This window comes from Fukomys damarensis, unplaced genomic scaffold (assembly GCF_012274545.1).
Source record: "Fukomys damarensis isolate Sample0158 unplaced genomic scaffold, DMR_v1.0_HiC HiC_scaffold_34, whole genome shotgun sequence".
NCBI classification, from domain to species: Eukaryota; Metazoa; Chordata; class Mammalia; order Rodentia; family Bathyergidae; genus Fukomys; species Fukomys damarensis.
Genome location: NW_022900946.1, coordinates 3,671,414 through 3,695,240, shown reverse-complemented (window position 1 = coordinate 3,695,240; position 23,827 = coordinate 3,671,414). Strand labels below are relative to the sequence as shown.

The window sequence follows — 23,827 nt, the reverse complement described above, 5'->3', positions numbered from 1 at the left end:
AAACGAATTATTCCACTATCCCCTGCAAATTATTGTCAATTTTGCTCTCATGTTCACGGAAATATTTTTAAAAAGTTTGTCTATACCTACTGTCTTCATCACCTCTCCTACTATTCACTCTGTAAGCTACTTCACCCTTGCTTTCACATTTTCAAATGCAACAGGCAATGCTCTCTGCTTATCTCTCTCTACCTTGCTCAGCACCATCCTAAGAGGAGAATTTCTCCTCTTCACTGAGATTAGAGATTCCTGCCTAGGCAGTGCACAGGCAAATACTGTTCTTGAGTCTGCTCTGTTATAGCCCCAGATTCGAGCACAGCTCATGCCACAGAGTAGGAAAGATCCCGGCAAGCATTTCTGGAAAGTAGCTTTGGAACAGGTAGCTAGAAAAGGGGGTGCCACCAGGCTCTTTCAGAGAACTCCAGTATCTCACCTGCTTTGCATCTGTATGGTATTTCCCGGAAAAGACCTTTCTGCCACTTGCTCTCAACCATTGCAAAACAAAACAAGAATTGCCAAGGCATGAAAGCTAACGAGCACCCCTTATCTGTTTAATTTTAGCCCCTCTAAATGTATTTCCCAGAATGATGGACTTCTTTTGTAGAACCTTGAAGGAGACCCCTTTTTCTCTCTGGAATGAGTTCAGGTTATGGATTTATTGCAAGCTGTGTGTATTCTCTTTGATTGATCAGTGCTGAACAGCTGAGCAGCAACATTACTAATTATCCTCAGGATATAATGCTGTTGAAGAGTCATTAAGGACTCTCTAAATTTAGAAAGCATCCACTGTCAAACAAAGGGACTCTCTTCTCGCCTCAGCCAGAAAATGCACAGTCAGGTCCCCTGGGCCCTTTTTGACTCAACTTGGGCTTCATTTTTGTTGTAGCAACTCCACTAAAGCAGGGCATATCCCTAATTTTGCTCAGTGACAAAGACGAAGCAGAATTCTAATAAGATTCCAACACTTTATTTTTATCTGTTCTTTAATAAGAATGTGGTAGGCTTTTCTTTCATGGGGAGCACAGGGATGCTATAGGATAAGTAGATGGAATTGTCTTAATTATGAGGTAGTCAATGTGATCTAAGGACCCAAATCTTTCCCTCACCAGCTTGTCCCAGATTACTATTGAATGTATAGTACCTTTATGGTGAAATTAAGGAATTATAACCTAAGTTTTAAAAAAGTTAAAATGAGTGGGAGGAGAGAACACATTAAACCTGATATATTAACTGAGATCGTGTAAACAAAACAGCTAGTACAGTGTCTGGAGCAGTAAGAGTGCTCAATAAGTGGGATACATTATTTCTATTATGAATAATTGCTGGAGCATTCACTAAGCAAATTCTTGTTGAGCATCTATTTGGTGTTAGGATACTGTAGTGTAGTGGATGTTAGGGATATAGAGATGGATTGTCATAATTCTTTCTCTGAAAAAGCTCAGGTGATCAAGGCAATAAAACACTTAGGTAAAGAATTAGAATTGCACATAATAAGTGTTATCCACAGCTGAAGTACTGAGCACTATGTGAGGTACAGAAGCACAGAGCTAGCTGGGCTTGTGGAAGACCAGGGACACTTTTGGAGAGATGTGCTGGGAACAACATCTAGGGTTTCGCCATGTGAAGAATGAGGGTAGGGAATTCTGGGCAGATGAGACCACGTGGAGAAGGCAAGACAACATAACAATAACAGTAGGAGAGCAATAATGTTTACTGTGTTCAGAGCACAATCCCACGGAGGAGTATGGAAGGAAACCAGTGGAAAAATACTCTGAAGGACTGAATGCCAGGTCTAGGTGCAAGGGTTTAATCCTATAAGAAACACAGGACCACTAGAGATGTTAAAGCAGGAGTGCCATACCATTTATTGTTGAGAAATATATGTTCCCTGTGACTGAAGGTTGGAGATTGGTCGACTATAGCCCATGGGTTAAATCTAGTTTCCTGATGTTTTATTGTATGCTACATGAGCTAAGAATCATTTTCACAAATTTAAATGACTGAAATTCAGTTAAAAAAAAAAGGAAGACTATCTTGTGGCACATAAAAGTTACAGGAAGTTCAAATTCAGTGTCCATAAATAAAATTTTAGTGGCATAGACATACCCAGTCATTTACGCCTTGTGTATGGTTACTGTGGTGCCACAATAGCAGAGATGAGTGGATACTACAGAGATAAAAAATATTTACTATCTTCTTTTTAAAGAGAAAGCTTGCTGCTATCAAGAAATCAAACAATAACGAATGCTGGCGGGGTTGTGGGGAGAAAGGAACCCTTCTCCATTGTTGATGGGAGTGCAGACTGGTGCAACCACTATGGAAATCAATATGGATATACCTCAAAGAGCTGGGACTAGACGCAGCCATCCCTCTGCTGGGTATCTTGCCAAAAGAATTAAAATAATCTTATCACAGTGATATATGTGCACCTATGTTTAAAACAGTGGCACAGTTTGTAATAGCTAAAACTTGGAAACAGCCCTTTTGCCCATCAGTTGGAAACTGGATAAAGAAGATGTGGTTTTTCTATAAAATGGAATACTGCTCAGCCATAAAGAATGACAAATTAGATTCATTCATAGGAAAATAGATACATTTTGAAGATATACTCCTAAGTGAAATAAATAAGTCACACATGTGTGAATACCGAATAGTTTCTCTGTTGTGAATAAACTATAATAATACATAAGATCCTAATGATATAATAGACAATGTGAAATAGGAAGAAAGGGGCCAAAGGTGTAGAGAAAGTGGGAAGGGTGGGGGAAAGGTAATAAGGGAAAAGAAAAAAATGAGAAAATGAAAAAATGGAAATAAAGTGTCTATAAATAGGGAGGGAAGGAGGGGGTGAAGGGAGAGCAGAGACAAGGGGAAAAAATGAGAACCAAGACTGGTCATGTAAAGTTGCAAAATCCCAATAATGAATATAACTGTACTGTTTACCTAAAATGCACCAATAAACTTAATGAGAGAGAGAGAGAGAGAGAGAGAGAGAGAGAGCAAGAAAGCTTGCTGGGGCTGGTTGAAGAATATATATGAGAATAGAGAAAAAACCTGGGGGTGGGTTTGGCCCTAAGATTTGGCAGAAGAGATACTTCACTAGTGTTTTTCAAACCCTGGTAATGCACAGACCCTCTTGAAGACTTTTCTAAGAACTCTGGTCTGACTTGACTTATTTTAATCAAATGTAAATTAAATATTTCTAAATAGATAATCCTACCTATGCTAGTCAGCTTTGCATTGCTTTGACCAAATACCTTAGAAAAACAACTTAAAATAGGAAAAGGTTATTTTGACTCATAGCTCCAGAGGTCTCATTCCATGGTTGCTTGACTTTAAGGTATAAAAGGGCATGGCAGGAGAAAGATCTCCTCGTGATAGCCAAGAGGCAGAAAGGAAAGGGAAGAGGTTGATGAAGGGACTGGGGACAAGATCTAGTCCTTGAAACCACACCCCATGACTCACTGCTTTCAGTGAGGCTTCATGTTCCATTTTCATCACCTCCCAATCATGTCATCAAGTTATGATTGCACCAGTGGATTGCCGACTTCATGATCCAGGCACTTTAAAAGCCCATCAACTGGCAGTCAAGCCCTTGACACATGAGCTTTGGGGAGAACATATTAGATAACAACCCTAACGTTGCCCCAAATCCCTTATTCTTTCAAGTCTTAAACAAATCTAAAATCAATACAAACTTAAAAATCAATTACTATCAAAAATAAAAGCCCCATCTGTCTCACATTAACATCATTATTTAAGATGGACAAAGATGTCTTTCTGGGCTTCTTGGCCCAGTGCTGTATTATTCACAAGATTCATCAAAGTCTGGGTACAAATGTCTATCACCACATAGTGGTAATGACTTGATCCTCTCAGAACCCTCTTGTGCAGAAATATTTCAGAACCTTCATTCAGATCAAATGGTGGTCAGCAAATTTTTCTGTTAAGAGCCAGATAATAGACAGTTCAGCTTTTGTGGGTCCCAGTTGGAAATACTCAACTCTACCACTGTAGCTGGAGAGCACTCATAGATAATACCTAACGTAATGAGTGTTGGTGTGTTACAATAAAACTTTATTGCCATAAACAAGCAGGGGTCAGAATTGGCCTGAAGGCTATAGTTTGCAAATGATTGTTCTATGTCATAAAGTTCTTCATCAGGACAGTGGGCAATAGACCAGATTTTCTGTTGAGCTGTGGACATTTATTTAACAAGTGAGGGGGCCACTGTGAAATGAGAAGGGATCAACCATAAACTTTGTTTACAACAATTTGCTTACAAAATCAGGCAAGAGGTTGGGTTTGGTCCACAAATAATAGCTAACCCACCTTGGATATAAAATAGGGTGAGATACCTCTTCACTTAAATATCTGTATCCAAAAGCAGCCCACAGAAAAAAATGATCATGTAACCAATTTCCCTTGACACAAAATGTGGTTTTTACCCATATTTTTTAACCTATTGCCATCCTGGTGAATGGGATGTGTTCCTGATGGGACCCCCAGAGAGCCTGGGTAATTGAGGATTTTATGCATTAGCCATCAGAGAGCAGTGCACAATTACCAAATCTGAGCACCACTGATGTTACAGTTCTTAAACCCCAAAATACTTGAAGCATGGAGATTTGGGAATAGTGTTTTTAATTTGGTGTCTAACTTTTTTCAACAGTGCAAGGCATCTGGGATGAGAGTTTTGATTCTCTTCACGGAGCCCTTCTATATTTAGAATCACAGCCTACCTTTCTCCTGCAGCCAAACACACAAGAGAATTATTTTTATTATTACTGTGTCTTAATTTTAGACAAAGAATACATTTTGAAAGAAAGGGCCCGAAAATAATTTGGATAAGGAACAGTCTCATTTAATGTTGCAAGGAAAGAAACTTTCCCACACATGTTCTTACCCGGGCACTCTCTTTGTCCCAAGACATCAAATTCAGGAAAAACGGAGATAAAATCAGATTTTAGTATGATTTGTCATCCTGGAGAATGAGACAGTGGCTCTTTATGAGTGAGACAAAGATCATGAGCCCTCCAGGGGGGCTTTGGGTATGTTTTTCTGTGTTCTGTTACTCATAACCCAACTCATATATATCAAGATAAACGAAGTATGATTAAAAATATAGTTTGTGTTTAAAATTTAAAAAATTTATTACAGTAAATATCATACTGCGAGTAATCAAAACGCTCCCCTTCACCTCGAAGACATTCACCCCATTATTCTCGTCACTTCCTGAAGGGGCTCTGGAAGTCCTCTTTTGTGAGGGTCTTTAGTTGTGCTCTCATGGCTGCCCCACAGTCCTGAACTGATTTGAAATGGAGGAGCTAGAGTTATGTGGTGCCAGGTCTGGTGAAAAAGTGGGTGAGGATGCAATATCATATTTTTATACACTTGCCTCTCCATTGCATGGCACTTGGCAGCAACATTCACAGTATTTCTGGCCATAACTCATAAAGACACAAAAAAGGACCTCCAGAAATGCTTCTAACATGGCACAAACAATGGGATGAGTGTGTTTGAAGCAGGGGGAGTGTATTGAGGGAAATTAATGACAATGCATTGTTTTACTGTGATAAATATTTGTTTTCCACATTCACTGTGTTTTCTGATTGCCTCCTCTATGCAAGTCACTATTAAATCGAATAAAACCCAAGAGCATCTAGCCTCAAAACAGATGGTAATGATGTAGGCACCACCAAAAAGCAGTAACTTTAATTAAGTGTTATGCTAAGTGCTCTCTAATAATATTAATGACAATCCTGTTTAATAGATATTATCATCTTTACCTGCTTCACAGATAAGAAAATTGAGATTCAACATTACATAATTTGCCACCTATTAAATGGCAGAACCCCGTTTTGAACCTGTTTGCCCCAGCCTCTGAGGTTCTATCTTGCCTTGTATAGAACACAAACACTGAAGCAGACAGTTCCATGGTGTTCTTTATGCTACAGTAAGGGGAGAGCTCTGAAGGGGCTCTGGGACAGTGGGAGTGGATTCACTTGTACACAGAATACTAGAGTGCAATGGATTAAGGCACAGAATTTATGAGTGTGTCCTGAGCAAAGCCCCCAGCTTCTGCATCTGGTGGTGGTGGTGGGTTTTGCTGAAGAGCCCATTTTAGAGTACTGTGGACTGTTTTAGAGCAGAAAAAAAAAATAAAAAAGGCTTGTCTTCTAGAGATCACCATGGCTAACCACTCTGAAATCCTTTTGCAAGCATGACCTTCACAATAAGAGCTACCCCACTACCTTATTTAATTTGCAGCTAGTACTCATTCTTATAATTGGAGCTATAGGACCCTGGGTTCTCTTCCTTTTGTTTGTTTGTTCTTTTTTGTGATACTGGGGATTGAACTCAGGGCCTTGAATGGGCCAGGCAACTGCTCTACTACTGAGCTACATTCCCTTTTTCTTTTGTTATACAACTGTTTTCACCTTCCAGAATACATGCTTTGTAATGTGTGTATTTTGTGTTTATTGCTTATTTTCATTGTTACTAAAATTCTCCCTTTAGGATGTAAATCAAAGAGAGGAGAAATTTGTGTATTCTGTTAACTGATGTATCCCAAATTTTTAAGAATAGTGCCTTGTATACAGTAGGTGCTCAGTAAATATTTGTGGCAGTTGGTTGAAAAACCAACTCTGGGTTGAAGATTGGACTGAGTGATTTTGGTGACCCATCCCAGTCTTACCATTTGGGTTCTGATGGCCAAGAAAAGTATCCTTTTGTCTAGGATGCAAAGGTGTAAGGAAAGTACGCTCTCACCTGGCTGCACACCTGAGTGAGTTCACCCTGGGATTGTGCATCGAACCTGGATTAAGCCTAAATGTTAGTAAACTTTCATCTTCAGTCTACTGTGCTAATCTTCATTCTAGTCCTCCGCTCTCCTGATATGGGCAGTTAAAGAAGAGAATTTAGTGCTTACAGCAAATATTCCCTACATCTCAATGGCAGGCAGAACAAAGTCTGTGACCTGAGTTGGAAATATTTTTTAAAAAATTCATGGGAGTGTCTTTGAGTTTGAATTAACATAATTATAAAATTTACAGGCAACTAGTGTGCTTTTTATAAGGCTTAGATAACAGATGTGTCAAATGTCTAGTTTTGAAAGGACTTCATAATTCGGTTACAATTTCCTCTGGGTTAAATATTAGAGCCTGAGAGTTGGGGGAGCAAGAACAACACATTTCTTCACGTGTCTTCTGAATGCAAGATGAAGGCCATCTGTGACTCGGGCTTTCTGCTTTTCTTTTTCTCATTATCCTTTCTTTAAAGGTTGAGACTGACTTACAAATTCTTTCAACATTTAGGTTGCCATCAGGCCCAGTTTTTATTTGCACCCAAGATATGGAAGGATGAGAATATCAATGCTTATTCCTGTGTAACCAATACTGATCATATCTGGAGCTCAGATTTGACACTTGATGTCAATGAGCAAATTTAGTGTCATTTGTTTGTACTCTCATTTTTTAATATATATAGATATCCACCCAGGCAGAAAATCCAGGGGTCATTCTTGATTTTTCCTTCATTCTTGACTTGGTTATCATTTAGTCGTTAAGATCTATCAACTTACTCTTAAATATTTCTTTTTTAAGGTTTTGTTTTTGGCACCAGGGATCAAACTAAGGACCTCACACTTGCTGGGCAGGCGGCAGTGGAACCACTGAACTAAATCCCCAGCCCCAACTATTTTAATGTTATTGTTCTCATTTCCTTTCTCCTTTTTGTTAGTATATGTCCGTCACACGTAATAAACACAGTCATCGTGGGGAATTGCTACGTGGGCATGTTGTATCTTGAGGCTTTTTACCCCCTCCATCTTCCCTTATCCCTAGACCCTCTTTCTATCTTCATCCATTTTTGCCTCCATGCTCACCTTTGCCTTACGGTACCATATTGTTCTTCTCTGAATAAGGCCTGCAGCATGATGACAAACTGATCCAGATTTACCCAGGAAAGTCCCATATCCATGACCCACTGCCCCTCTGTCCTAGTCAGGACTGTGGGTCACCCAAACTGTTAACCGTGTAAATCTTGTTTGCTCTAGTCCTGCTCACTTTCCAGTCACCTGAACATGACCATCTTCCTTCCTGCCTCAAGAGTTCAATGTAGGCTCATTTTTTGTCTAGATTGCTTTTCCAAGCACTCTGTCTGGCAAATTCTTCTCCAAATCTTGGTTTAAATGTCACATTTTCAAAAAACCTTCTTATAATCCAACATCCCGCCCCAAATAATTTATTGACTTTTGACCTCTCAGTTTGTCTTTATACTACTCTCAATTTGTAGTTTTATTTTATTCATGTGATTAAATATTTGAACTAGGGCTTCCTTATTAGGGGTTGAGCTCCTTGCAGACAAAGGCCACATGTTTTGTATAGCTGTTTATCCCTAACACCCAGCCCAGGCCTGGCAAGTATTAAGCACTTTGCAAATATATCTCCAATAAATTTACTTTCCATATATTTTGAATTTTACCTTGAAATTTGCAAGATCTTTGTCTCTCCTCCCTTCTTACCTCCCTCTTATTTCCTTCTTCCTTTGTTCTTCCTCTGTTAGGGAGAAACAAGGCTTGGAATCATCAGCCAATTCTATATACTTTAAAAATTATTTCTAAACCAATAATTTTTGCTTTTATTGATATTATTTCTTCATCTCATTTCCTTGGGTGTATTCTTTATTTTTATTTTTTGAGCTTCAGGCTCACTTTCTTCCTCCTACCTGATTTAGTTGCATGCAGTGTGTACTTTTCCTGAATCTGTTTTAACTTTGGGACTCTCTCTGAACATGGTATTTTCTCTGTGTGATATGTCTTTCCTTCACTAATTTAACAAATATTTAATGGATACCTTCCCATCTTTGTGAACTGAACTATAAATTATTTAACACCTGGCTCAGCTATAACTGGCCTGAAAGACTTTGCTGCCCCTACCCTCTGTGAGTTAATCCATTCCTTAGTCCCAGAATGTGTGTTGAATAAACCTCCGTTATAGCATGTACACTCCTCTTTCCCCACTGAACTCCTGAGTTCACACACCAGTGTCAGGAAGATAGATGTTCTGGTCGGCTTGCTTACTCACTAGCTACTAACTTTGGCATTCAGTTTTGTAATATATATGAATTCATATCTCAACAAAATCTCACAATTGTTTCGTTTTGGTGTCACTTTCAAATAGTCTAAATGCTAAGTATTTTACAAATGCTTGTCACAGCCTCCAGGCTGCGGTGCTTGCATGCTGTTTCTTTGCCGTTCCCATTTCCACTTCCTTAGGAAGAAGCTGTGTAGGGCTTACACGGGGCTGCCATGTCACCTGTGCCAGGGGCACCATTCACATCTGCATCTGACCATATGACTCTCCGTCGCAGATGTGAGTGCAGGGATCAGAGAGAAAGGGTGCTTTCATTTATGTGAATAAATGTAGAAAATCTCTAAAGTAAAGCATTCTTAGTGACTTAGGTCAAGTTTCCAGGGCTTGAGATGATTTTTGTGAAAATAGCTTATTGGAGTATTCTCTGGGGAAGGGAATATATGGGAAACAGGATAAGAGAAGAGAACTAAGCAAAATGTGAGAACACTTCAGCCCAATGCCCCAGGAAGCTCTGGTCCACCCTGACCCCAGCAGCTGGTCTTCTGCACTTACAACAGTCTTTGGTACTTGACTTCTTACCATGGCAAGGAGTAACCTTCCACATACAGTAGCTCCACTCCCCCAACCAATGCTTGAAGCAAAGGAGGAACGCATGCATTATGGCATACAATGAGCAAGGGGAGGGAAGGAAAGATGAGAGCAGTAGGCGAGGCCTCTCTGAAAGGACAGCTTATAAGCTGAAGCCAAATGATAAACCTCAGGACACACAGAGACTTGGAGGACAAGCTAGAGGGCATGTATTTAAAGCACAGGGCAGAAAGAACACTGATATGTTCTTGCCTCCTGATCCTAGAGGAGGAGTGCTGTGGCACTACTGCAAAGCAAAAGCGAGACAGGTTAACAGTTTTCTACTTTTGAGGTTCTCAGGAGGCTCCAACAGGTTTTTGGAAGAAAACATCCTGAGTATATACGGGGTTCTAAAGTTTGCTAGTGCCACCTTCCAAGTCCTCTGTACCAGAGCTTTAGTATGTATCTGCTTTAGAGGAATTAGTAATAGTTCCCGGGCTTGGGAACTTCACCAATACCTACCAAGGCCAAGTCCTTCTCTAAAAGGGTGAAAGGTCCTCTATTCTCAATGGTGCAGTATGGTTCATCTGCACAGACGTAAGATGTAAGGTCCTATGTGGCATCTCCTATTGACTTATGGCCCCCAAATTCAATGAAGGTAGATAGATAGGTAGATAGATAGATAGATAGATAGATAGATAGATAGATAGAAAAATAGATAACCAAGGAATTAAAATACAATTTTTGTATAAATTATGAAAAATTAAAAGCAATGAATAATGTGTTAATTATCCAGTGAAATTTAAGGCATTGAGAAAAATTAGCCCTTGTATCTTCTCAGTGGCCAGCATGAAGTCTTGTGGGCAAGCCATTTCTCATGTGGAACTAATTGAGGCAGGTACTGCAAGGACAAATGGCAGGCAGAAGGGCCTCACTTCTGATTTCACATAAAAGGTACCCAATAAATATTTATTGAGTAGTGAATAAATGTTCTCTTGAGGCCTCGTCTCTTACCAGCCACTACAAAGGCAAGCTGTAAATGAGAAGAAATAAAGAGAAAAACACAGGGTAACAAAAGGATGATAATATATTAAGATAAGCTTAGAGCTACAAATTTAAAATGAGTTGAGAGAATTTCAATGAAAGATGGTGAATTGAGGACAGATATATACTAAGTTCCCTTTACAATGTAAAAAAAAACCCCACTATACTTTTAAAAGAATGAATCCATAATAATGCTAGACAACTAGAAATGCAGGCAGCTGGAGGAGGACATTTTGAAGAAATCCTAGAATACAGAAACAGATGGAATCTGATTAAAGATGAAACTGATCATGGAAAGTTGTAGCCCAAAGCACCAGAGGGAAGAAGAATCTTTCCCAGAGGAGTCCTTTAAAAACTCTTACTCCACCAATATAAAAGATCAGGGTGAAATATGGTACAGTATCACGGTAATTAATAAGTTATGGTCTGAGCCCCTCCACATGATCTATTTTGCTGACTGTATCTTTGTGCTCACTCTTTCCCTGTATGCTGTACTCCAGCCTGGTTGGCCTTATTTCTGTTTGAGTATATGAGTTATGTTCCCACAGTGCCTTTGCACTTCTCCTTCCCTCTTTCTGGAGCTGTCTATCTCTGAACACTTACATGGTCGACTCTTCTTTGTATTCAAATCTTATCTCGAACTTTACCAGCTCAGAAGCTTTTTCTGACCACATTATTTAAATTAGATCCCAATGCTGGCCAATTACTCTATCATGTCATCATGCTTCCTTCCCTTTACAGGGTGTAATAATATTTGAAATTGCCTTATTCGTTTCTTTCTTTATCATTATCTGAGGGAAAATACCTTATTTACCTTTTTTATCATAATATCTACCTTTGGCATGAATACAAGTTTTGGTTGCATCAGTTAATTTTTGGCATGTAACAAGTACCTCCAAAGATAGTTGCCTTAAACAACAACATTTTATTTACTATATTATTTGGATCAGCTAAGCAGTATGTCAGCTACTCTCTTTTGGGTACTTTCAAGCATCCACAGTTAGCTGGTAGTTTGGTTGGTCATTGTATAATTTGGGAAAAGTCACTTCACATGTAAAGCATCCAGCAGCTCGCTGATCAGGAAAATGGAAGCAACTTGGCCACATGGCTTTTGTTATCCGGAAGAATAACTGGGTTTCTTTGTAGAAATGTGCAAATGCTTTTCCAGTCTCTGTTCCAAGTCACTTCTCAGTGAACAAAAGCAGTCACATGTGCAAGCCCAAATGTAAGGCCATGGAGAAACTGACTCCACATCTTGCTAGTGTCTTTTGATTAAATAAAAGCTTTAAAAAAAATCAGAGTGCTGCTGACATTAAATAATTAGTTTGGAAGTATTTCTTCCCCTTCCAGTTTTTTGAAAGAATGTGAGAAGAATTGATTTCTTTAAAGTTCGACAGAATTTAACAGTGAAGTCATCTAGTCATGGATTTTTCCATGGTGGAAGACTTCTTACTATTGATCCAATCTTATTGCTTATTGTTGTTCTGTTAATATTTTCTTTGTTATTTGTATGAATAAAGAAAATTACCCCTTTCTTTGGGGCGTATAATTGTTTGTAATAGTCTCTAATTATCCTCTGTATTTCCATTGTATTAGGTATAAAGTCTCCTTTTACTTGCAATTTTATTTGAGTATTTTATCTCTTCTTGTTTTTCTAGTTCCTTGAGGTATGATGTTAGGATGTTTAGTTGAAATCTATCTTGTTTTTTGACTCTGTACCAGTGGTAGAGCACTTGCTTAGCAAGTGCAAGGCCTTGGGTTTAATCCCTAGTACGAAAAACAAAACAGAAAACCCCCAACCCTCATTTTTTGAACTGCTTTTGTTGAAACCTGTAGGTTTTGGTGTATTATGTTTTCGTTTTTGTTTATTTTGTAACATCTTAAAATATCTTTATTGGTTGTTCACATGCATGTTGTTTAATTTCTATGTAGTTTTAAATTTTCCAAAGTATCTCCTGTTACTTAGTTCTAATTTTATACCACTTCATTTGATATAATTTCAAATGTCTTAAATATGTAATACTTGTTCTGAAGTCTTAGATATCCTTAAAAAGATATCCTTAGATATCCTTAAAAAGATCCATGTGCAGCTGAGAAGAGTGTATATTCTGCATACATTGAATAGAATGTCCTGTAGGTGCCTGGTAGGTCAATTTGTTTGAAAGTGCATTTTAAATCCCCTGTTTCAGCCAGGCATGGTGGTGCATATATGTAATCCCAGTATTCTGGGAGGCTGAAACAAGAGACTCACAAGTTGAATCCTAGAAGGGCAAATTAGTGACATAGAGACTCTGACTCAAAACATAAAAAAACAGCTTGTGATGTAGCTCAGCAAAAAGGTACGGGATTTAACCCCTAGTACCATAAAGACAAAAATCAACAAAACCAAAACAAAGTACAATTTATTGCTGATTTTCTGCTGGATGATCTGTCCATTGCTGAAAGTGGAGTGTTTAAGTCTTCTAACATTATTGTATTGAAATATCTCTTATAAGTTTATTAATATTTTATTTATATATTTAGATGTTTGGATGGTGCATATATTATTATATCCTCTAGTTGAATCAACATTCACAGTTTTTAAAAATTCAAGTCTACTCTTTGATGTAAAAATGGTTACTTCCACTCTTCTTTCATATCTAGTTCCATAGGTTATCTTTTTCCATCCCTTTACTTTCAGTCTGTGTATCCTCAGGGTTTAGTGAGTTTCTTGTAGGCAACATATACTTGGGTCTTCTTTGTTTATGCAGAGTCTCTCTGTATTTCTGGAGGTTTCTTTCTTTTTTCTTTTCCAATGCCAGGCACCAAAGTGGACTTCATGCATGCTACACAAATGTTCTACCAACATCTCCAGTGCACTGTGTATTTTGATTAGGATATTTAATCCCACTAAATTCGAGGTAATTGTTGATTGGTAAGGACTTATTACTGAATTTCTGTTAATTATTTTCCAGTTTTTTAAGATACTTTGTTTCTTTCTTCTCTTGTTAACAGAAAAGCTAAGTAATTTTCTCTGGTAATATATTTTGATTCACTTTTCTTTTTTATATTTTTACTATAGGATTTTGCTTTGTGGTTGCCATGAGGCTTAAAAATATCATCTTATAATTACAAAAATTATTGTAAGCTGAAAACAACTAAGCCCTGGTTGCAAAAACAAAATAAAACCAAGTAACAAAACTCTACATATGTGCTTCACTTCCTCATCCACAATTTGGATTTTTATGTTATAATTTACACCTGAAGTCTGGAGGTCATGTAGTCCCACCTGATGCCAGAATAAGGTACAGATGCTCAGTCTATTTCATTGGTCTGGAATATGGAGTTTGAGGGTGTGATCTGCCAATGCTGGGTCTTGCTGTAGTGGAGTCAGTGTTAGGGTCCAAAGGTCTCTGCTTACTTCCTTGTTTTCCTGTAAGCAGACAGTAGCTTCTCATGACTCTGCTGTCTAGATCTGGGAGGAAGGTAATGTGTGTAAAGTGAAAGTACCCTTCCTGTCCTCTTCAATGTATATTTTTTAAATTCTTCCACAGCCACGTACTGTGATTTCTCACCTGGATCCTTTTGCTCTTTTGAAGACAGTTTTATGTGCAATTACTTGATTGAATTGATGATTCTGTTGTTAAAACAAATGGAAATATTGCTAAATGTTCAAATTTAGCCAATTATCATAGAAATTTCTGGCTTAACAATAAAATTCTTTAAAATAACAATCTGATGTTCTAAGGATATCATTATTAGATGTTTTTAATATCATTATCTAATTGTCTATTTCACAATATTTAGGATTTATTCCTGGATAGCTTATTTCTGTATTATCTAAAAATCCACAGCTGTCACTCTGGGTCACAGCACTTGTGGTTAATTTTCCTCCAAATGTGTAATTTAAATTCCAACTGATGCTGAATGGGGACACTAAAAGTCTCTTCCTACCCTTGTAAACAGTTCTCATACAGAAAGAGATTTGAATTCCTTCACTCAGATGGAAATGTTCAAATTTGTCAGACATTTTGAAATATTTTTCCATTAATGGTTTGATTATTATAACTGCAGGCTTCAAAGAGTTACTGCATGAAAGTTCTTCCTAGTTCCTAGTTCTACTGAAATTCTCCATGTCCTGTAGAGTTTTTATATCCATAAAATAAAGGAAACCATTAGCTAACCAGAAGACACTAGTTTTCTGTCAACATAATTTAAAATTAAGTAGGTTCTGATTATGTGCATAAAGTCATCCTCTAATGGTTTCCAACTATATGTAGTATGAGGTATGAACCTCTTCAGATGTAATGTAAACTTTCTTAATGTGCAACTAATCTATCTTTCTAAGTTCATATTCACCTTTTAAATCTCAAACTCCCACCATTCTAGATTATTAATCTCTTTCTCTAAACTTGCCAGGAAATTTCTATTTCTCCTACTCTAGTTTTGTCTGCCTGACAAGCATGAGTCTCCTTGCTCAGTAAGAATTTCCAGCTTACTCTTCAAAGCAGAGCATAAAAATTCTCTTCTCTTTGTAATAATACCAAATTCCTCAAGCACAATTAGTTACCCTATTCTCTGTGGCTCCATAGAACATGGTACAAGTATTTAGTCAACCTTATACCATTATGTTTTATTTCTATGGATCTGTGTTTTTCCCTACGACTCCATTTGACTTATGTGACACATTTAAGGGATCTTACTCACCTTCATATCTGATGGTTATCAAATAAACCTGTTCAATAAAGGCTTTTTATCTTAAGTCATACAATGAATGAATGGGATACTATAAATGTCAGGAATATTTCTTCAAAATAATATTTTTAAATATTTTGATTTCTTGTTTTTCAATCTCTGTAACAACCAAACTTTACATTTTCCTCTGGAAAAAGTTCATACAGTTTTATTCTTCTTATTTATATTTTTCACCATAACATTCTCAGTCTTAGGTCTTTCTAGCCTCGTGCATTTGTTTAGAGTTATTCATCAAGATATTTCTCCTTGAGATGACTATGTTCTTGTGACAACCAAAGAATTTCATTTAACAGTTGTGGATAAGGGGTAAGCAGGTCATGAACATTAAGGCAAGAAAGGGAAGACTTTGACAGTTGGTTACTTTGATGTATTTGTTCTTGAGCAAAACTTGCTTCTCTTTTTCTTTTCATTAGGTGGCTGCTGTATGTTCTAGAGTTTCTTCAAACTGCTTTACTTCTCCTTCATGGTCTTGCATTCAAATAAGGAAGCATCTGGATTTAGTGAAGTCACTTTCGTCATAGTTCATAGTTCAGAAGCTTACATGGGGCCAAAAGCCTCTGTTATATGCTGTGTATATTTTGTATGTGCATTGTGTGTGTGTGTGTGTGTGTGTGTGAGAGAGAGAGAGAAAGAGAGAGAGAGAGAGAGAGAGAGTCCTAATAGTCATAGTATCTAAGATTCAGATCAAGTCAAATATATTCAACACATATTTATTGAGTAGTATAAAAGACAGAAATGCCTCCAAGTTCTGGCCCTCTCTGTGTCTATGTCTCTTTTCAATATAACTTTGACACTCCTCCAAACAGAAAATGATAAGTCAGTATCCTTCACAAACACATATGCAAAAATTCTAAACAAAATACTGACAAACTGATTTCAATAGCACATTAAAAAGATATTTCACTACAAATAAGAGGGATTCATCCCAGGAAGCAAGGATGGTTTGACGTATGTAAATCAATAAATGTGATACATCAAATTAACAGAAAAAGGCTCAAAAAGCAATATGATGTCTTTGTACTTGATCTTAGCCAAAAGGCTGAGAAGCAATGATGCATTTGAAAGATGTAGAAAAAGCACTTCACAGAATTCAGCATCTTTTCATAATAAAACCCTCAACACTTTAGCTATACAAAGAATAATATATCAAATAAATATAATAGATATATTATTATACAATATATAAATAATAATACCATGGACCAGGTAAAGGCCATACATAATGAACCAACAGTGAAAGTCATACTCAAGATAAAAGCTTTTCCTCTAAGAAACCAATCAATTTGTTCAGTACTTGAAGTATTCTATTCAGTACTTGAAGTCCTGGCCACAGCTAGGATACATAGATGGCTGGCTGACTGGATGGAAAGACAGAAAAATATAAAGACAGACAGATTTCTCCCAGGAAAGTAGATTTGGGGTCTACACCACCTATTTTTCTGAGGTTGGCTAACCTAGAGACTTTATCTCATAATGAGACAACTTAGCCTTATATTTCCTGTTCTTATCCTCCTATAACTTGTTATCACTTCTTCCCAGAAACCTAGCCCCTTATTTTTTTCACTAGAGTAGGACTCACATACTCCAGCCACCTGGCCTTTTTTTGACTTTCATGTTTGTGTAACTCCTCTGTGTAGCACATAAAATATTGTGTGCCTGTCATACATCTGCACACTTTCTCTGTTAATCTGTCTGCTGGGTGTTTATTTCACAGACTCAAATTAGCTATCCTTCAGAAAATAGACAAGCCCTTCTCCAAAGTGTACTGATAGGAAATCTCCTAAATCTTTGTGAAAAAGATACTTGTTATGGTTTATACCTAAATGTTCCCCAAAGTCTCCTGCACTCATAGGTGGGGGCTTTTCAGAGATGACTGGATCATGAACACAATACTGGAATAGTTCACTGATGAGTCCACAGCTGGGTGTGATGTCAAGAGGGAAAGCCTAGTGGGAGGAAGTGGGCCACTTAGACATGGCCTCCTGCCTGGAGTGCTTGCTGTTCCTGCCTGTCCTGCCATGGACTCTTTCTTCTCTGTGATGCCCCTCTGCCATGCTTTGCTGTCTTGGAGCCAGCCAACTATGCACTGAAATCTCTACAAACTGTGAGCTGAAATAAACCTTTCCTCCTTTAACTTGTGTGTATTAGGTATTTTGTCCTAGCAATAAGAAAGTAACTAAGACAGTAACTAATATTACTTATCTAACCCAATTTTATTTTAAAAAAGGAAGAAAGTCCAATCCCTATAAAACAATGGTTACTTAGTACAAATCTATACTTTGGGATAAATTTGGTTCTGAAAATATGATTGTAAACCCTTATGCTTTTTGGCCGAGGGTACCCAAGACAGATTTAAACTTGTGGTTCTTATTGCATTTCCGCCTAACAAAGTGAATCCATTTTTTTGACTTCAAAAAGCAGACATATTTTTGTCCTTGTTACACATATATTTTGTAATGGATTTATTTTCTCCAAATAGAAAAATTTTGTCTTCCATGGAAATCTGTTAAGGGAGGCATTTGTTTCTCCCTGCATAATCTTTGACGTGTGATTCTGTAGCATTTTGAAGTCTGCCTGTCCTCTGCATTCATCCTTACTGATGTTGTGCTGATTCATGTGCGCCTTAAACTGGGGTGGGAATAATTTGGGAGACAGCAGCCCCTTTACAACCTAATTACTCCTTAAGTTCTCTCTATCAATTAGCGCTGGGTGGATGGGCCTCTGACTTTGATGTTGATTCTATTACTACAGACTCAGAGTTTATTTCATCCCCTCACTTAGTCAAATAGTTTTTCTCACTTCTTGATGAATTTGGTTGATATCACAGGCAGGATTATCTTCTGATGTGCACAATTCATTCTTACTTCAAAGCCACTCACACTCTCCACTAATTCATGCAGTGTTTGTGGGCCATGTCCTTCTTTGTTTCACTTTTTATTTCTGTAAATCTTTCATTTGTTTCCCTTTTCCTCATGTGCCCTGTCACAGTAACTCTTCCAATGTCTTTGCTGATTTTTCAATGGATCAGGTAAAATGGTGTCAATAATATATGTGGAATGTCTCCCCACTAAGCACAGATACGTAGAGCAGGGCAGACTGAGCAGCAGTGAGAAGCTGCCAGCACATGTGAACACATCATCTGTCAGAGGCAGCTTGATACACTCTTACTTTGAAAAGTAGCTTTCATTATGTCTATGAGAATTTATAAATTCAATATTTGTTAGTAGAGGAGCTTCCAATTATATCTGTATTCATTGATTTATTTTTGTTTAACTTATGAGTATGTATTCATATTTTATTTTGTAATTAAAAACAGAAAATAATAAAGGAAGATATTATATAATTGTAGCATTTACTGGCAGGCAGAATTGCATTTCTGCACATGTTTATTTGTTTATGAAAAATGTTTTTGGTTATTTGCTTATTTTGATCTAATCATGATTTGAGAGTTTTTTGTGCCTAGAAAAACAATAGCTTCTTATTTTTTCTGTACGAGCATACTCTGTAACTAGGGGCCTTGTAAACTTTTGGTTTCAGTCAGAAGCCTTAATTCTGTGGAAAAACATATTCCAGAAAATGTATCAACTGAAAATACTTCAAATATAGAGATTACAAATGAACATGAAATGATTAACTGGAGGCACCTGAAACACTTGTTGTCCCAAGCATTTTGTATAGTAGACACTCAACCTGCATAAGACATTAATTTTTGCCAATCTAATAGGCACCACTGTTCTAATCAGTAGTGAAATTGAATATAATCTCTCATGACTATTTTCCATACATATTTCATTGTTTGTGAATTACCTCTTACATACTTTTTATTTTTTAACCAGTGATTTTTCAAGGTTTTTTTTTTGGAATTTCTTATATACATTTTAAATATTAAAACATTATCCCAGGCTGCTTTGTCTTTTCCTTCTCTTTATTACATCTTTTGATTAAAGTTAAAAGTGAGTGTATTTGTCAGTCTTTCCCTGTATAACATGAGCTTTTTAATTTTGCTTATGGCATTCTTTTCTACATGAATATGACAGAGATTATATCCCATTTTTTTTAATAAAAACATAAAAGGTTTTCTTTGCATACTTAGGTCTTTAGTCTGTCTAGACTTATTTTTTGCGTAGTGTCAGGAAGGAGCTAATTTTTTTTTTTTTTTTTTTCCTGTTGTTAGAAAGCCAATAATTTTTTAAAATTCAGTATAACATGAGCTTTTTAATTTTGCTTATGGCATTCTTTTCTACATGAATATGACAGAGATTATATCCCATTTTTTTTAATAAAAACATAAAAGGTTTTCTTTGCATACTTAGGTCTTTAGTCTGTCTAGACTTATTTTTTGCGTAGTGTCAGGAAGGAGCTAATTTTTTTTTTTTTTTTTTGCCTGTAGATAGACAGCCAATGATTTGTTAAAGATCCCATTCTTCTTATCACTTAAGATGGAGATTAGAGTACATAGTTACATTTATTCCTACTTGGGAGCATCATCTTAGTTTAATATCAACAAACCTGAGCTCCTTGATTACTTCAGGAGGTTGTAAATTTCAATTTTCTTTATCACAATATGAATTTAAATTGCAGCACCTGAATACATAAAGTACTTTTTGGGTTAAGAAATTTACTTCAGTATTTCCCTTTCTGATCTTAAAAGGAGACTCATTTTTCTGATTGCACCTTTTCTTTTTCCCAAAGAGAGATTAGTATCACTTTGCTTCTGCACTTCCCTGTGTAATTTAGAATCAATTTATCAAATTATGCACAATTCACACTGACACACAATCCTTTGGGACTCCAAGTTGTAATTACTTGGGGTTTAGTGGTTCATAGTGAGGGTTTTATTTTTATAATGCTGAATCTTGAATTATAAATATAAACATACAAATATGAAGAGTTTATTTATTCATATATATTATATGTATTAAGAATTGAATTATTTTGTTTTCTCAAAAAAATATATGGAAGTCCCAACTCCCAGTACTTGTGAATGGGCCTCATTATGGGAAACAGCCTTTGTAGATGTAATCAAGGTTGGATGAGATCATTAGAATGAGTTCTAGTCTGATATTACTGATATCTTTAGAAAGGGAAAATGCCGTGTAAAAACAGAAGCAGAGCTAAAATATTGCGTGATGACACAGGAAGACATTGGAGTGATGCTGGTACCAGTTAAGGACACCAGGTTTTGATGACCAACATCAGAAGCTAGGAAGCTGCAAGGAAAGATTTTTTTCCCAGAGTCTCAGAGGGGTACAGTCCAGTTTATACCTTGATTTCAGATTTCTGGCCTCCAAAACTGGGAGAGAATACAGTTCTGTTGTTTTAGGCAGTTGTTAACATTTTGTTTTGTCGGCCCTTGGAATCAAACACAATGCCCTTCCAACAAATTATATAGTTTTTTCTATGAAACATTTTTCTTTTTATTAGGTTTATTTCTAGAAACTTGTTGGAATTTACTGTAGTTTTTAATGTGATCTTTTAAAATTATCTAATTTTCTGATTGGATGAGGTGTGATAAAAACTACAATGAATTTAAAAAGTAAACATTTATTACAGTAAGAAATGAAAAATGTTTATGGCAATTTCTACCAAATAAAAACAATACAGTGTGTCACATTCACCTTATTCACCAGATCTGGCACCATGCAACTTCTGGCTCTTCTCCAAAGTCAAAATGAATGAGAAAGGTAAAGATTTTGAATCATTCAGGACATCAGGGCAGCATAACTAAAGACACTTGGGAAAGAAGCCTTCCAGGACTGCTTCAGAAAGGCCAAGAGTGATGGGAGGAGTGCGCTGGAAGCAAGGGGAAGTGTTCTGAGGGTACTAATGGCGATGGCTCTTCTCGTGTAAAAAATGTTCTAAAATTTACACATTGAACATTTGCTTTGGTCATACCTTATGTACAGAGACACTATTACTCTTTGTAATGTGAATTGTCTTTCAAAACATTTTTTACTAGTATACATCTGTGATAAATAAATACATTCACTGCGGTAAAGGTGTACATATAGATATTGCATCTTGATCTTTTTACTTCCCTAGTATGAATCTTTTTTTCTTTTTCTTTTTTGGTACAGGGGATCAGACCTGGAACCTTGTGCTTGCAAAGCAGGCTGAGGAACCACTGAGCTAAATCCCTGACCCCCTAATATGAATCTTATTCAACAACCTTGTCAAACTCTTTTGTTGGTAGATTGCTATTTTGTCTTTTGTCAACAAAGCTACAGTTTGCAATTAATAATAACAATATTTTAATTTTTCCCCCAACTCATGTCTTTTTTTTTCTCATTTTGTTGCTTTACTGAGGATTCTAGTATAAAGCAGAGTACAAACTGTGATGCAAAGTACCTTTGCATTGCTTCTGTGTTTGAAGGTTCCCATTTTGAAATTTGGTCATGTTTTGTTATAATGTTAGCTGTCCATTTTTGGAAAATACCCCTTTTCTCTTTAGAAAGTTGTTTTCAATTTAGGTTGTGCTGTGTATTTATGAGAAGTGAAATAAGTGAGAGCTTGCTATGCCTGGCTTACTTTCCTACAAGTCCCTTTCTGTATGGAGAGTGTGCGCAGGCCTGCCTACTGGGCCTGGTGCTCCAGCAATGAGCTTCCATCACATTTTACATTCTCTCCCCTTCAGTACTCTTCTCAATTTACAATGCTTCTTTATTTCCATCTTCTCATGAAGGGACCTTGAGAAGGGACCTTCTTGTCTGTCTCATTAATTGTATCCTCCAGATCTCATTCAGGGCTCACTGAACACTAGTTTAAAGTGATAACTGAAAGAATGAATAAATAAATAAACAAAACAAAAAGGGAGTATGAAATTTCACCAAATTGAACAAAAAACTGGATGTCAGAACACTAATCCACATAAAAGTCTGTGCAGGGTCACTGTCAACACAATGACTGAGGTCCAATAAAAATACAGATGATTTAGCCAGGTGTAGTGACACACATCTATAAACCATTATTCTGGGTGGTTGAGGTAGGAGGACTGAAAGTTCAATCCCAGCCTGAGTAACTTAGCCACTTAGCAAGACTCTATCTTAAAATATAAAGTAAAAAAAAAGGCCTGGGAATGTAGCTACATATAAAACTCTCAGTGAGTTCATTTTCTAGTATCACAAAAACAAACAAATAAAAGATTTTAATGGAGATTTGCAGTGAGAAAATTCTACATTTGGGTTTGTTATATAACATTGTGATCTCAAGCCACTGGAAAATTACTGCTAGGAAAGCAAAGAAAAAAAGTTGATTTTTGTGTAAAAATATGCACCACATTTAGATGGATTAAATACTTCTATGCAGAAAAATAAGCCAAAAATATACTAGAAGAAAATGGAGATGAATATACATACTTGGGGATATTCCTTTCTCCATGTAAAGTAAAATCCACAAAGGACATAATTGAGATATTACTGCATAATAATGAAAAATGTGTGTAGTAAAAAGCACTAAAATCAAGATCCCAGAAACCCAACAGAAGAACAAAATACTACAAGCAGTAAGAGAAAAGAAACAAACCACATACAAAGGAAAGTCCATCAGAATCACAGCAGACTTTTCAACACAAACCCTTGGGGCACGGAGAGCCTGGAATGAGATATTTCAAGTACTAAAAGAGAACAACCTCCAACCTAGACTGATGTATCCAGCAAAGCTCTCTTTCAAAATGGATGGGGAAATAAGACACTTCCACGACAAAGAACACCTGAGAAACTACAGGAATACCAAACTAGCACTACAAGGAATTCTAAACAAGATCCTAGAAAAAGACGATGAAGGCAACAACACCATGAGGCCCAACAGAGCAAATGAAATAGGCAAGGCAAGAAATTGAAAGGAGAAGGTGAAAAAGTAAAAAAAAGAACACCTGAGAAACTACATGAATACCAAACCAGCACTACAAGGAATTCTAAACAAGATCCTAGAAAAAGACAATGAAGGCAACCACACCATGAGGCCCAACAGAGCAAATCAAATAGGCAAGGCAAGAAATTAAAGGGAGAAGGTGAAAAAGTAAAAAGAGTCAGCAAAAGGCCAATAACATGTCAATAATAAGTCAGTACATATCAGTTATAACCAGCAATGTCAATGGCCTCAACTCACCAATCAAGAGAAATAGACTGGCAAAATGGAATAAGAAGCAAAATCCAACAATATGTTGTATGCAAGAAACACACCTAGTGCAAAAAGAAGCCCATAGACTGAAAGTGAAAAGATAGAAAACAATTCTCCATGTGACAGGAGCTCAGAAAAAAGCAGGGGTAGCAATCTTATTTGCAGACAAAGTAAATTTCAAACCAAAACTGATTCTAGTATTATTGATGTAGGACGGTACTGTATCATACCTCTATGAATGTAAATTATCTTGTACCTGCTTTATGATA

The 23,827-nt window shown here is 36.8% G+C and overlaps 1 protein-coding gene and 1 pseudogene across 5 annotated transcripts in view; one reads left to right on the top strand and one right to left on the bottom strand.

Annotated features, from left to right (window-relative positions):
• Hs3st4 (heparan sulfate-glucosamine 3-sulfotransferase 4) overlaps nt 1-23,827 on the top strand; it is a 718,708-nt gene that overhangs the window by 335,284 nt on the left and 359,597 nt on the right. The window lies entirely within an intron of this gene.
• LOC117284149 lies at nt 16,354-16,491 on the bottom strand (annotated as a pseudogene).